General features: G+C 40.9%; 1 long non-coding RNA gene across 1 annotated transcript in view; it reads right to left on the reverse strand.

The window, feature by feature from the left end:
• LOC114052349 overlaps window positions 1-15,905 on the reverse strand; it is an 88,319-nt gene that overhangs the window by 13,006 nt on the left and 59,408 nt on the right. The window contains exons 2-3 of the long non-coding RNA XR_003570237.1: window positions 3,247-3,320; window positions 853-893 (exon numbers count right to left, since the gene is read on the reverse strand). This is a non-coding gene — a long non-coding RNA (uncharacterized LOC114052349). The remainder of the gene's footprint in view (window positions 1-852; window positions 894-3,246; window positions 3,321-15,905) is intronic.

The raw sequence follows: 15,905 nt of genomic DNA on the forward strand, positions 1-15,905 counted from the left end.
CAGGATAGTGGCTAACAGTGCCACCTTCTGGCTAAATATAGAAGACAGAATCAAACACAGAATCAAACTATGTATAGAAAAGAGTAACAATGCGTCATAAGAATAGTATCAGAATGACCAACATTATAGATTTAGCTCTTCTCAGCAATACAATGAACTAAGACAATTCCAAAAGACTCACAGTGGAAAATGCTGTGCACATCCAGAGAAAGAACTATGGAGTCTAAATGCAGATGAAAGCATACTATTTTCTCTCTCCCTTTTTTTCTTTTTTTTTTCTTTCTCATGGTTTTTCTCTTTGGTTATAATTCTTCTTTACAACATGACTAATGTGGAAATATGTTTAATATGATTGTACATGTATAGCCTATATCAGATTGCACGCTGTCTTGGGGAGGGGAAAGGGAAAGAGGGGGAGAAAACTTTAAACTCAAAATGTTATAAAAGTGAATGTTGAAAATGAAAACTAAATAAATATTAAAAAAAAGAATAGTATCAGAAGAGCTAAGCCTCAGAATGAGTATACAGTGGCAATAAATGCTAAGAACAGCAAAGGAGATTTTTTTTTAATCTATACTGAGGGGGCAGCTAGGTGGTGCAATGGATAGAGCTCTGGCCTTGGAGTCAAGAGGACCTGAGTTCAAATATGGTCTCAGACCAGACGCTTGACACTGACTAGATGTGTAACCCTGGGCAAGTCACTTAACCCCAATTGCCTTGCAAAAAAAATCAAATCAAATCAAATCTATACTGAGGACAAGAGGGAGATAAAAAAAAAAGGAGATAGGAGTATGTATTCAGGAAGGATGGGATGAAATAGATAGATAATAGGGAGAAGGAAGCACTACTTACCTCTTATTTTACTTTTGTTTTCTTTACCAGGAAAATGACCTCTACAATGGAAAGGAGAAAACACAAATAGTTAACAAGGAGTTAAAACTAAGGGTAAGTGGTGAAATAGTAAGAGTTTAAGTCACCAGTTCTAGTTAGGTATATTCTAGGATATCAAAAGAACTGGCAGATGTGTTTGCCGAGCCATTGTTGCTTATCTTTAAAAGATCTTAGAGAATTGGAGATTCTGATTTTCAAATAAAGGAAAGATAGTGGTATCTACAAACTATCAGTCAATAAGCTCAATTTAGATTCCTAATAAAATTCTAGGAAATATTATTAAAATATATGGAAAGAAAAGCAGAGTCACTAATAGCCATGAACTTTTTCTTTCATTTTATTTTTAATTTATGGAATAAAACATATTTCTATAACATAGTATAATAAGAAAAGATGACTGTATATGAAACCATAAATCTGTTATGTACAGCTTGCTATTCCTTTCATATACTTAACAAAATTATCATGTAAATTTTTTTCTTACCTTCTCACCCCCCACCCTAGAGATGGCTACCATTAGACAAAAATAGGTGTGTATGCATATTCATATGCATATATACACACATGTGCATCCATACACACATGTGTATGTGTATATGTGTATATGTGTATACATATGTGTGTATACACACCTATATACACATACACATGTGTGTATATGTATGTATGTATAAATGTAAAGTTATTCTGTACATACTTCTATTTATCATACTTCTATTTATCAGTTCTTTCTCTGGACACAGATAGTGTCTTTCTTCATATGTCCTTTATAGTTAACTTTGGTATTTATAAAAGTCAAAATAATTTATTTGCTCAAGGTTGTTCTTAAAACAATATTGCTGTTACTGTATACAATGTTCTCTTGGTTTGGCTCATTTCAAACTTCTTCAAGAACAGGCCATAGCAGACTAATTTCATTTCCTTTTTTGATAGGGTTTGAGAGCTTCTATTATTTACAATTTTAATTGTATATTTTATATTGAATTTAACACAATAGTACCAGAAATTCCCTGCTTGTCTGTGTTCCTTTCTGAATATTTGCTTAATGTTCAAATGACCCCCATTTTTTCCTCTTTTTTGGGAGGCCATCATCACTGCAACTCATTCTTCTCACATCTGCACCCCACCCCCAACAATAGAAACCCTCTCTTGTAACAAATAACCACAGATAAGCAAGTAAAAAAATTCACATTGACCGTGTATTTAAATACACGTCTCATCCTGAATCTCTAGGCCATCACGTCTCTGCTAAGGGATGAAAAGCCTGCTCCACCATCATTCTTATGAAGAGGATACCCTTGATCAGGGTCTTGGTAGATAACAAGGCTTTTGCAAGTGATGGTCAACAATGGACCACATCTATAGCATTTCATAACTGAATAAAAGTGTTAGCATAAAATCCTACAGTGCTTATTGTTTGTTGGGTATGGAAAAATATTTGAATCAGTCAAGCAAAATGTTACCTTTCCTGCTCATTTTCCTTTTCTTAAGTCTGGGTGTGCCTGTTTTATTCAGGCTAGAAGTATAAGAACTACTCACAGGTCTGATGGGCATGGGAGCTTTGATCTGCTCCATTTCTGATGAGCCAATTCTCCCTCTGCCCCAAACTTCAAAATCATACCTTCTCTATTATTGGCTCATCCTGGAACTTCCTGCAGGGCCTGGGGACTCCTTGCCCTGGAATGGCTGCTTTCATTCTCCTCCAAGCCCTGTTCTGAACTTTCTGCCCTGCAAAACTGTGCCCTCTTTCTTGTATCTTCCTCCTCCTCCTCACCCTGCATTCCCATCCTCACTGCTTTTCCATTTTGTATATTGTCTTTCCCCATTAGAATGTAAACTCCTTGAAGGCAGGGAATGTCTTTCTTTTTGCTTATATTTGTATTCTCAGCATTTAATAGAGTACCTGGCAAATGACTTCCTCTCTTTTTCTTTCCTTCCTTCCTTCCTTTCTCCCTCTCTCCTCTCCTTTTTTCCTCCCTTCTTTCCTTCTTTCCTCCCTTCTCTCCTTCCTTCCTTCCTTCTTTTCCCTCTTTAGACAGAATGGTGTACTTCCCACTCTGGAGAGGCTTACCATACTAGTGCCACACTTATGGCAGATACCTGATCAGCTTTAACCTTACTATAGCTCAGAGCTTGAGGTCAAGAAATCCACTGGGCTCACTCAGCCTCCACAGTAGGTAGCATGGATTATATGTATACACCATCACACCCAATTTAGTTTCTTTTTCTTCCAGATTTCTCCTGTCCATATTTTATACAATCAGGATGCCTTGAAAAATATAACAGAAATAAACCTGCTCATTGACCCTTTTATTATAAGCATTAAGGAAAGAATATTGGGAGCTGTATGCTTACCAAAGGTATTCACCATTATGATAGAGAAGTTCCAGCGTGGAGTCAAAGTTGAGGATGAAGTCTTTCAGATGCTCCTGGTTAAAGATGAAATTATGGTATTGGCATTAATCCCTAGAGGCCTAGAACATTGCAGAGCCTCCTGGAAAAGATCTGATATTAGTCAAAATAATTTGGCCTCACCATCCACACGAGAAAGATCAAGCGGATGAAGACTATCTATTGCCCAGATTATGACACACATTTATCCATTTGTTTGTGTATCTTGTACAAACAGTACAAATGGACAATGAGTCGAGCAAGAGGAAGATAACATTCCTGGACTGCATTCAGGAAATTGCAAAGCTTCTTCAACAACCCCAAATTTCCCATAAAAGCAAGGGTCCCTATTTCTAATACCAGCATTTTACAGTTGTTTCTGCATGGCAGTGAAATATGGAATAAAATAGTCTCTGAAGAATTAAAAATGAATATCAGAGAGGGCAATGAAAAAGCACTTGGTGGGTACAAGCAGGATGTAGCATATAACCAGTACATGGTTTCATAGATAATCCTCTTTTTTGTGTTCTACTTTGCATATGGAAGGCAACTAGGTGGTGCAGTGGATAGAATGCCAGGCCTGGAGTCAGGAAGACAACCTCCTGAGTTCACATCTAGCCTCAGACATTCCCTAGCTAGGTGACTCTGTGCAAGTCACTTAACTCTGTTTGCCTCAGTTTCCTCACCTGTAAGGAAATGGCAAACTACTCCAGTATCTTTGCCAAGAAAACGCCAAATGGGGTTGTGAAGAATTGGACACAATTAATTGGCTAAACAACAACAAATGCATATGGAAATGCTTTGGATTGGAGTGGGGGTAGGGTAGATATGTTTAAGTTCAATTTGTTTTTTTAAATTTAAGTTGAAAAGAATATGTAGCCAGATTATTGTTCATCCTTCATTCTCAAAAAGGACCAATGACATTGGGAGGGTGATGTCTTGACTTGCAAGTGAATTGGATTTAAGTGAGGCAGAGCTGTGCAAAGTCATCAGCCTCCCTCTCGTCTCCAGGGTCATTGGAGTCCAATGGCAAAACATAGGTCAAGATTCTTTATGTCACGAGTGATGAACTTCGAAGGAAAAAAAATAAATGATATCATCAAGGAATTGTATGATTAGAAAAAAGAATGGTTAGTTATTTAGAGAGGGTGAGGCATGACAGATGGACAGCCAGAGTGCTCTCCCAGTACCCTAGTGAGATCAGGAGAAAGCAAAGAAAACTTCCAGCATGTTGGGTGAACTGTTGGGAAGACGCAGACACAAGTCACATCATACCAGCAAGCGTAAATGGGTTACGATGTCATCAGCAGAGAGAATTCCAAGGTGACAAGAGCAGAGATTCATTTGAATGTGGCCTTTTATTCAGCCTTTCAACTAGATGCTAGTCCATCAAGGACACTGTTGTTGGCTGGGAGCAGGGGGTGGAGGGGGCCAGGAAGCATCTATATAGTGCCTACTGTTTGTTGAGCACTATGCTAAGTGCTTTACAAATACTATCTCATTTGATCCTCACAACCACACTGAGAGGTAGATGCTTTATAATCCCCATAGTTGAGCAAACTGGGGCAGACAGGTTAAGTAATTTGCCCAGGTTCACACAGTATCTGAAGCCAAATTTGAACTCAGGTTTCCTTGACTACAAGCCCAGCCTTTTATCCACTGTACCACCTAGTTGCCTCTAGACAGCTATTGAATACATAAAATATACATGGGATTAGAAAGAAACCAATTATATTGAAATATAGTTATCGGAACTTTTTTAAAACAAGGTTTTGGTTAAGAACCCCAGGTATAGAAGGAGCCAGATGCGGACTGGGGGGAAGGGGAGAGAGGTATGATTTGAGGTCAGTGTTCTGGTCAGTTCCTTCTGCACAGCCAAAGAACCCAGCAGAGGGCCTTGTCCAGTCTTAAGTTTTTCAGTGTTATAGAGTGTTTAGCTCAGGAACAGAAGCCAAGCAAGCTGCTTCCTATGCTCCCCAGCATACGACACTGAGGGACATTGAATGAAGAGAGTGGAAAGAGGTCTGGATGATTAAGAGGCAGATTTAGGCTTGATGTAAGGAGTACTTTCCTAACAAGCTGTCCAGATATGGAAGGTTTTCATCAAGAGATAGTACATTTGGAGGTTTTAAAGTGGAAGCTGGGTGTTAGAGATGAGTGGCAGGGGCAGCTAGATGGAGCACAGGCCCTGGAGTCAGGAGGACCTGAGTTCAAATCTGGCCTCAGACAGACACTGACTAGCTGTGTGACCCTGGGCAAGTCACTTAATCCCAATTGCCTCAGAGAGAGAGAGATGAGTGGCAGTCTGCCATAGTGACCACCACATCTGGACTTGAAGTCAAGAAGACCTGGGTTCATATCCTACCTTAGACATTTATATGCTATGTGACCCTGGTCCACCTCTGTGCCTCAGTTTCCTCTTATGTAAAATGACTTGGTGGCCTTGAAGATCCCTTCCACCTCTGAATCTCTGGCTCTAAGGACAGGGTGTTGTTGAAGGAATTCTTGTTTTGGTATTCAGAGGTGGGGAACCTGTGCCCTCGAGGCCATGTGTGGCCTTTTAGGTCCTCAAGTGTGGCCTTTTGACCTAATCCAAAATTCACAGAACAAATCCCCTTAATAAAATAGATGTGGACTGGATAGATGTGAAGTTTGGATGTAACAAATAAAAAAGCTTGGGCTTAGCATTGCCAGGGATAGGCCGTACCCAAGGAAGGGAGGTAATATGGTTCAGTAGAAAGAGCAGGTGCTCTGGAGTCAAAACACCTGGGTTCAAACGTCACTCCTGACTCTTGCTACCTGGGTAACCTTGGACAAGTCACTAGCTTCAGTTTGTTCATCTGTAAAAAGGGGCTGGGGGGTGAGGTTAGCTACATTACCTCTATGATTCATCCCACTTCCAAGTCTATGTTTCTCTATACTCAGATGCCCAAGTCAAGTCCTGTGTAGGTACGTCCTCCCAAGGAGTGGATTATATTTTGTGATATAGCTGGAAGTTCACTGGTTCTGAAGTCAAAGGACCTAGATTCTAATCCTGCCTCTCACTACTACTTGTATAACCTCGGGCAAACCATGGGGTCTCAGTTTCCTCATCTGTAAAATGAGAGGATTAGCCTAAACAGTCTCTAAAGTCCCTTTTAGCTTCAGAGCTCTGAACCTATGATCATCATTGGTCCCATTCCATTCCCAGAGATGGATATCACAAGGAGTGGGCAGGTCTCTTAGCTCACTTATGCCTTTTCACACCTGGGAAATGGTGTGGGCTGAGGCTATTATGCCTGAAGTTATTCAGGCAATTTGAAAGGGTCAGAATGGAAGGGCCTGGGGTGTTGATATCATGTTAAATTAATAACAATAATAATAATTCTGCACACTTACAAAGCAACCTTTGTCTGAGTGCCACAAAGGCGTTCTGAGTGGCGTAATTGGGAGCCTTTCACTAGAATATCATTGTTTAACATTAGTGCTGGTGCATATGGAGGGGAAGAAGGTCCTTATCCAGGCAGAGCATGATGGGAAGACAGCAAGAGTTATGCCTCTGAATGCTAAGATGGGAGATCCTTGGGCAGAAGCTTACTTATCGTTTATGAGAACTAAGGGCTCTAGAGCATCTCTGATTGTGCTAATATCAATAATAATAATAGCAATTATATCATGCTTTAAGGATTGCAAAGTACTTTACACATGTTATCTTATTTGATCCTCACAACAGCCCTGAGAGGGAGGTACTATTATTATCCCCATTTCACAGAAGAGGAAACTGAGGCAGACCTAGGTGAAATGACTTGCCCAAGGTCACAGAGCTAAGAAATGTCTGAAGTCGGATTTGAACTCGTCTTCCTGACTCCAAGCCCAACGCTCTGTCCAGTGCCGCCTTAGGTGCCTCTTCAATTAAGTAAACCACAGAATCTCAGAATGGGAAGGACCCTTCAGGTTATTGTATTAAACCCCAATCTGAAAGATGAGTCTTCTCAACAAAATCCCTGACAACTGGCTCTTAGCTTTGGCTTGATATAAAGCAATATGCAGCTAGATGGCACAGTGGATAGAGCTGCCCTTTAGGTGGGCACTTAATAATGCTTATTCTCTTCCCTTTAGGGCCAACTTCTATGGCGTCACTACTTTCAAATTTTTTCCTTCTAGTATCTTCTACTTGATAACCATTACTTGCCTTACCATTCCTAATGAAACTTTTAGATGCAACTTGGTGGCACAGTGGATGGAGCACTGGGCTTGGAATCAGGAAAACTCATCTTCATGAGTTCAAATCTAGACTCAGACATTTACTAGCTGTGTGGCCCTGGGCAAGTCACTTAACCCTATTGGCCTCAGTTTCCTCATCTGTAAAATGAATTGGAGAAGGAAATAAGAAACTACTCCAGTGTCTTAACCAAGAAAACCTCAAATGGGCTCACAAAGGACTGGACACGATTAAAAAGACGACTGAACAATAAGGTGGCACTGTGGATAGGGAACCAGGCCTAGACTCGGAGAGACTTGAGTTCAAAAGCAGATTCAGATGCTTACTAGCTAGATGGTCACTTTAATCTGTCTGCCTCAGTTTCCTCAACTGTAAAACAGTATAATAATAGTACTTGTTGTGAGGAACAAATGAGATCATCTTTGTAAAGCATTTAGTGTTGTGCCAGACACATAGTACTTAATAAATTTGCTCTCACTTTTCCTACCTCTCCTTTTTAGATTGACTTCCCTCAGACAGCAGCACTAAAGTTGCTCCCACTTGTCGTTTCCATGCACACCCTACCCATCTCATTTCTTATCATCAAAAACCCCAGAAAGGGAAGCTAGGTGACGCAGTAGATAGAGCACAGGCCCTGAAGTCAGGAGGACCTGAGTTCAAATCCGGCCTCAGACCAAACACTTGACACTTACTAGCTGTGTGACCCTGGGCAAGTCACTTAATCCCAATTACCAAAAACAAAAAACAAAAAAACAGAAGAAATATCTATTATTCCTTCACCTAACGATTGTCCATAAATCCCCCATACAATTGCCTGCTTCATGGGTATACATGGCTTCATGGGAATGGAATTCTTGTACTCCCAGTGAGTATTCCTACTCTAGGCCCAGGCATCCTGTGGAATATAGTCTCCTTCTTATGCCCGTTACACTCAAAGAAAGGTAAATTTAGGGGAAGCAAAAGGAAGGGTCATTCTGCTTCACATAGTAAAACTTACAGAATTCTTGTTTATATACTGAAAATATAAATATTTAAACATCCAGGAAGATGTTTAGTTAAACTCAGAGACTGCAGATCTAAGATGTTATCCTGAGTAGAGGATATTCCTTAACTTAAGGGATTGTCATCAAAGACTGTGTCCTTTGATGCTGCTGTTGCTGTTCAGTTGTTTCAGTTGTGTCTGACTCTTCGTGACCCCATTTGGGGTTTTCTTGGTTAAGATACTGGAGTAGTTTGGCATTTCCTTCTCCAGCTCATTTTACAGATGAGGAAACTGGGGCCAATAGAGTTAAGGGACTTGCCCAGAGTCACATAGCTAGTAAGTGTCTGAGGCTGGTTTTGAACTGAGAAAGACAAGTCCTCCTAATTCCAAACCCAGTACTCTATCCACTCTAGCTGTCTTGAAGTAGTTAACAGAGACTAAATTATGGCTAGGACCCAACTAAGGGCTCCCAATGTCTTTCTTCAATGCTTCCTTATGGCATACAAGCGACCCTGACTATGCTAGCAGGGTAAAAGCCCTGGCAGGTCCTAGCAAGTAGAGAAGTCTTTGCACATGGGCCCAGCATGAGTCCATGCGTCTGTGATCTGAGAACCAGTCAAACTAAATTTAGAGAGTCCTTATCACTAGAAAGTTGACCACCAGGTGATGTCTTTCTTTTGCCCATAGCTAGTCATAAAAAGCATCTACAGGGGCACAGAACCATTGTGAACCATATTGGTAAAGGTGGAGGTGAAGAGAGAGTCATTTAAACCAAGGAAATCACTGATTTTTTAAATAATTTAATTAGTACTCCAAAAATTAGTTCTTACTTTTTCAAGGGCTTGAGAGGCTTGGTGGCATAGTAGAAAGTGCTGGACTTAAACCCAGGATGCAAACTTAGGTTTGCATCTGAGCTTTGAAATTGACTAGCTCTAATGAGGAAATATGTTTTGCATGACTGTAGATGTATAATGGATAGTGTATGTCTTAAGGAGCAGCTAGGTGGTACAATTGATAGAGTGCTGGGCCTGGAGTCAGGAAGACTCATCTTTCTGAGTTCAAATCTGGCCTCAGACATTTACTAGCTGAGTGACTCTGGGCAAGTCACTCAACCCTGTTTGCCTCAGTTTCCTCATCTGTAAAATGAACTGGAGAAAGAAACTGCAAACCACTCCAGTACCTTTGCCAAGAAAATCCCAAGTAGGGTCATGAAAAGTTGGGCATAATTGAAACAACTCAACAACAACAACAATTATATTTCTTACTTTCTCAATGGAGAAGGGTGGGATGGAGGGAGGGAGAGAATTCTGAACTGAAAATAGAAATAAATTTTAAATTTTAAAAAACTGACTAGGTTTGTGACCAAGATCAAATTACTTAAACTCTCTGAGTCTCAGCTTCATCACAAAAAATGGGGTCAATGATACATGTACCCTCACAACGAGAAAGATGACATGTATCCAAAAACATATAGAGTAGCACTTTTTTTATAGTAACAAAGGACTAGGAAGAAAGTGGATTTCCATCAATTGAGGGATGACTGAATAAATTGGGCTAATGTAAACCAATGAAATCTCATTGAGCCAAATGATGAATATGAAGAATTCAGAGAAGCTGGGAGATTAGTACGTACTGAGGCTGAATGAACTAAGGAGAACCTAGAGAACAATGTACAGCAATAACCATAATAATGCAGGGAGTGTCAAAAGTCTTAGTGCAGTTCTAAGCAGTTAAAGCTGCACTAAGATTTTTGGGACACAGTGTATAAAGGAGAACCACAATGAAAGACTTGAAAACCCTGATCATTGCAGTCACTGCCCTCAAATTCAGAGGATTGCTGGTCAAGCCTGTTACCCCTCTTGGTAGAGACATTGTGGACTATTCATCCAGAATGAGGCACATGTCTTCAGATATGGCCAATGTGTTGATTTCTTTATCCTTGTCTGTTCTTACCTGTAACAAGGAAGTTTTATGGGAGTTGGGGAGGAGTCATTAGGAAGAGATAGTGATGTGATATTAACAGATTAAAAACAAAGGAAAGAAATGCTTCATAAACCTTTCTGTAGAGAGGTGTTATTTAACTTTTACCCTTTTTCTGATTTGAAGAGATTAAAACTACTCCTCAGTGTAAATGGAAAAATTTTGTTGTTTAGTGATTTCAGTTGTGTCTGACCCTTCATGATGCCATTTGAGATTTTCTTGGCAAAGATACTGGAGTGCTTTGCCATTTCTTTCTCTAGCTCCTTTTTTACAGATAAGGAAACTGAGGCAAGAAGGGTTAAGTGACTTGCCCAGAGTCACTCACCCAGTAAGTGTCTGAGGTCAGACTTGAACTCTGGTTTTCCTGACTCCAGGCCTGGTGTTCTATCCATTACACCATCTAACTTCCCCAAATGGAATAATGCTAGCAGGTAATGACAATAACTTATCAATTATGCTTTAAAGTTTGCAAAGCACTTTACATAGGTTATTTTACTTAATTCTCACAACTCTAGAAGGTAGATGCTATTATTATCACCATTTTACATATAAGGAAACGGAGGCAGACAGAAGTTCAATGACTTGCCCAAGGTCATACAACTAGTAAATGTCTGAGGCAGGATTTGAATTCACCTCTTCCTGACTCTAAGTCTAGCACTTTATGCACTGGGGGCACCTGGAGAGAAGGCAGAGCTGCTCAACTCATATTTTACTTGTTTCTCCTGCCAAAGAGAGAATGATCTCTGGACCAGAAAGGACAGAACAAAAGGGGCCTTGACAAGTTCAAGTCACCTGGGCCAAATGAACTTCCTTCTCAGCTGGAAGAAGTAGCAAACGTGAGTGCCGTCTAGCTCTCAGTGATCCTTCATAGAGATGTCTGAAGGACAGGGCTCGGGGAGGGGCAAGCTTCAGTTCTGGTAAATGAAGCTTCCTTCTCCTCCTTAGGGAAACTTGTCCAGTCAGCAGGTTGTCCAGGCCGAGAACGGTGAGGCCAAGACCCCAACTGGCTGGGGCCTTAGGTGACCCCCTTACTTGACCAGAAAACTGTGTCAGGGAAACAGGGGCCGATTGGGTCCTGAGGACCACTTTGTCTCTTTTTAGGGAAAACTGATTTCTATCATAGGAGGGAAGGAGTGAGCCTAACTCACATTGCAGAGAAACACGGGAAAATAGGAGTTCTATCTCCCAGATCCAAGTCTGATGGAAAAGTTCCATAGTCCTTAGGGTACAGTAGCAAAACAGATGGTAATGCTTCTTTATTGTCATTTCCACTGATAAAATCATATTATTTTCTGATGCCGACCTATTTGACAGTGCTAAGAACATTGGTGGCAAGAAGTTTCTTCTCTGTCTCTTCAGTAGCTGTGACTGTAGCAGTTGCTAGGCTGTATCTCCACAGGGATTGCTTCCCAGAATGATGGCTGCAGACACGGAGCTAGAAACATTACTATTCCCAAGGCTCTTGGGTTTGGAATTATGGTTTCTCTCTAGTAGGGCCGAAGGGGAGAAAATGGTCAAGGTAGTGGTGGTAGTTTGACTTGCCTAGTATATATTGTCTCAGAGAGAGAGAGAGAGAGAGAGAGAGAGAGAAGGAGAGATAGAGACAGAGGCCGATCACTAACAACAGGGAGGATCAGGAAAGGTTTCTTGTTGAAGGTGGTGACAACTGAGTTGAGCCTTGAATTGGGAGTTTAACAAAGCATTTGATAAAGTTCCTTATGCTGTTCTTTGGGAAAAAAAATGGAGAGATATGGGTTAGATGATATCACTGGATGGATTTGAAGCTAGTTGAATGGCAGGACCCAAAGAATAGTCATTAAAAATTTGATGTTCCATTGGAAGAAGGTCTCTAGTAGAGTGCCTAAAGGCTCTATGAGATTTAACCTTTTTATTAGTAATTTGGATAAAAGCTTGGGTGGCATGCTTATATTTGCAGCTAAATGGCAGAGCTCAAAGACATCATGACAGGCCATAACATTGAGGGAAAAAAAAATGATGAAATTTAATAAGGATAAACATAAAGTCTTACACCTGAGTTTAAAAAGTCAGTTCTCCAACTTTAAGATGGGAAATCCATAGACACAAAACAGCTCATCTGAAAAACATCTGGAGGTTTTAATGAACTATATATTCAATGTTGTGATATAGCATTAAGGAAAGTTAAGGCAATCTTGCAGTGCACTAAAGAAAGGGCTAATCAGGGCTAAGTTGGTGGCAGCCCAACTGTACTTCATCCTGGTCCAACAACTTCTGCAGTTTTTAATCCAGTATTGGACACCACTGGGTAGCTAGGGGACACGGTGGACAGAGCACTAGGCCTGAAGTCCTCAGTTCAAATCCAGCCTCAGACACTAACTAGCTGTGTGACCGTGGGCAAGTCACTTAACCCTGTTTGCCTTAGTTTCTTCATCTGTAAAATGAGATAGATAAGGAGATGGCAAAAACCACACCTGTATCTTGCCCAAGAAAATCCCAAATGGGGTCACAAAGAGTCAGACACAACTGAACAACAACAACAAACCTGTGTAAGAAGGCTTAGCATTGTTCTGAGGGGCCCCAGAAGGCAGAACTAGGAAGTTATAAAGGGGTAAAATTAGGTTTGATATAAGGAAAAACCTCCCAAGGAATAGAGTCATCCAAAAATGGGATGGGCTGCCCCATTGGGTACCTCTTCAATGGAGGTCTTCATGCAAATGCGGGATGGCCAACCCCTTGTTAGAAATATTGTAGAAATAATTCCTTTTTAGGTATAAGTTGAACTAGATCAGGGGTAGGGAAGCTGGGGCCTCGAGGCCACATGTGGCCCTCTAGGGCCTCAAGTTCAGCCCTTTGACTGAATCCAAACTTCACAGAACAAATCCCCTTAATAAAAGGATTTTTTCTATAAGACATGAATTCAGTCAAAAGGCTGCAACAAAGGACCTAGAGGGCCACATGTGTCCTTGAGGCCCCAGGTAACCCACCCCTAGGATGGTCTCTAAGATCCCTTCTGAAGTTCCATTTTTCTATAAGAGATGGGAAAGAAAGCAGGGAAGAGTAATATTAGATGATGCACATTTGTTTGTTTGTTTTTTCGTTTAAGAAGTATTTATTTCCTCTCTCCCATTTCCCCACCCCTCCAATGAAAAAGAAAAGAAAACCAAAGCCTTTGTAACAAATATGCATAGTCAAGCAAAACAAATTTCCACATTGATCATGCCCAAAACTTCATGTAAAATTCTGTTTCTTGAATCCATAACCTCTGTGTCAGGAGCAGGTTTTTTGGTGTGTGTGTGTGTGTGTGTGTGTGTGTGTGTGTGTGTGTGTGTGTGTGAGTGTGTGTGTTTTAAAGGAGCTGAGACACTGAACTGACCTTCACTCAGTCCCTCCACAACTCATTCCCATCCCTCAGGAGAATCAGACTGACAAGTGGATGAACAGGCAGTGTCAGTGATGAGGCCAGCTAGATAGGTCTTTCTCCTCTAATGGACTGGAGGTGGCAGATGGACAGCCACTGGGGCTGGCCGAGAAAGTGGTTGATTGACTACAGTATATCAAGACAGATAGACCAGAACAGCACTTAGAAGACTCCAGCTGAGACAGCTAGTGTGGAAGGAGATGCCTTTTGGGGGCAGGGTCTCTTGTCCACAGCAGCCAGAGGTAGCTGCAGTTGACCGGCTAGGGAATGGCTCCAGGAATCTTTCAGGGAAGACTAAAAAAAAGGCTACAACCAGTCAGGGAAATTTGTAGCCAGGTGTGGGACTGTCTGTTGTCCTAGAGGAAGAAATACAGATGCTAAGGAGGAAAAATAGCAGGTTCATTTGTGGATAACTCAAGTGTGAGGTTGATGGGGAAGGGTGTGCACCATCTTTCTTTTAGACTATTTCTGTATGTGGCACAAGAGACATCTAGCGGTCAAAGCATAAACAACAAATCCCATTTTACTGTGAGGCACAGTAACAGACTATAACCAGAGTTAAAGGTCACCAGCTGCTAAAGCAAGTCAATGAATTATTATTTATTAATGATCAGTTACTAATTAATAATTGACTTATAACCTCAAGCAGCGCTAGTGACCTTTGTTCCATAATAAAAATAATGGCAGACAATGATATCTTGTACTTTATGGTTTTATAATGAATCAACATTTATTAATGTTTAATTTGATACTAATAATTAATTGCATTAAATAATACATAATAATTGATAAATTAGTAATAAACCTATTACACACAAGAGGAGCTAGGTGACACAGTGTCAGTTGTCGGGCCTGGAGTCAGGAAGACTCATCTTCTTGAGTTCAAATCCAGCCTCAGATACTTCCTAGCTGTGTGACCCTGGGCCAGTCACTTAACCCTGTTTGCCTCAGTTTCCTCATCTGTAAAATAAACTGGAGGAGGAAATGTATTCACTCCAGTATCTCTACCAAGAAAACCCTAAATTGGGCCACAAAGAGTCAGACACAACCGAAACAACTGAGCAACATTATACACTAGGCACTGGAAGTTCTAAGACAGAGATGAAATAATACCAGCCCTCAAGGAGATTACATTCTATGAAGGGAGACAATATGCAAACATGTAACTATGCAATAAATAAATACTAAGTTAATAAAAGAAAATTCTGGGAGCAGTCAATAGCAGCCAAGGGAGAGCAGGAAAAATCTCATGTAGGAGGTAGTGTCTAAGCTGAGTTCTGAAGGAAACTCAAGATTTTAGGTGAGGAATAGAGAGAGCCCAAATTGTTTCATATACATTTAGCTGGAGGAAATTGGTGAAGAGAAAAGAACACCAGGAGTCAAGGGACCTGAATTCCAATCCTTTTTTCTGTGTGTGCCCTTGGACAAGTCATTCAGCTCCCAAAACCTCAGTCTCCTCCTCTATAAAATGAAGGGATTGGACTAGATAAGGGGATTTGTTCTGTGAAGTTTGAATTCAGTCAAAAGGTCACACTGGAGGACCTAGAGGGACACATGTGGCTTCGAGGTGACAGGTTCCCTACCCCTGGACTTGATGATCCTTACAACCTAATGCAGCTTTATATCTCATGATCTTCCCAAACAACCCTATAAGGAGGTGGTAGACACATTATTACCCACTTTTATTTAAGGATGAGGGAAATGAGATTTGGAGATGTTTAGTGACTTGCTTGAGATCACATGGCTGGTAAATGGAAGAGTTTGGACTGGGATCCAGGTCTCCCAACTCAATCCCTCAGGGAATGTCAGAAGGACAGATGGAACCACCTGACTCTGGGAGTGAGGGCAGAGCATGTCACAACAGCAAAGCAGTTTGGTCTTGATGAGGCAGAAGGGGAAGACCATCGCAGATCCTGGAGCGTGGAATGTGCTGAAAGCAATGTTTAGGACAATGTCTGCCTTACAGAGGCCCCTAGCAAGAAATAGAAGACAACTTTTGAGAATCCCAAACGCCCCCATTGAAGCTTAACAACATGGATTTTTTTTTCTTTTTTGGTAAAATA

Source organism: Vombatus ursinus, unplaced genomic scaffold (assembly GCF_900497805.2).
Source record: "Vombatus ursinus unplaced genomic scaffold, bare-nosed wombat genome assembly UNPS02014807.1, whole genome shotgun sequence".
Lineage (NCBI taxonomy): Eukaryota > Metazoa > Chordata > Mammalia > Diprotodontia > Vombatidae > Vombatus > Vombatus ursinus.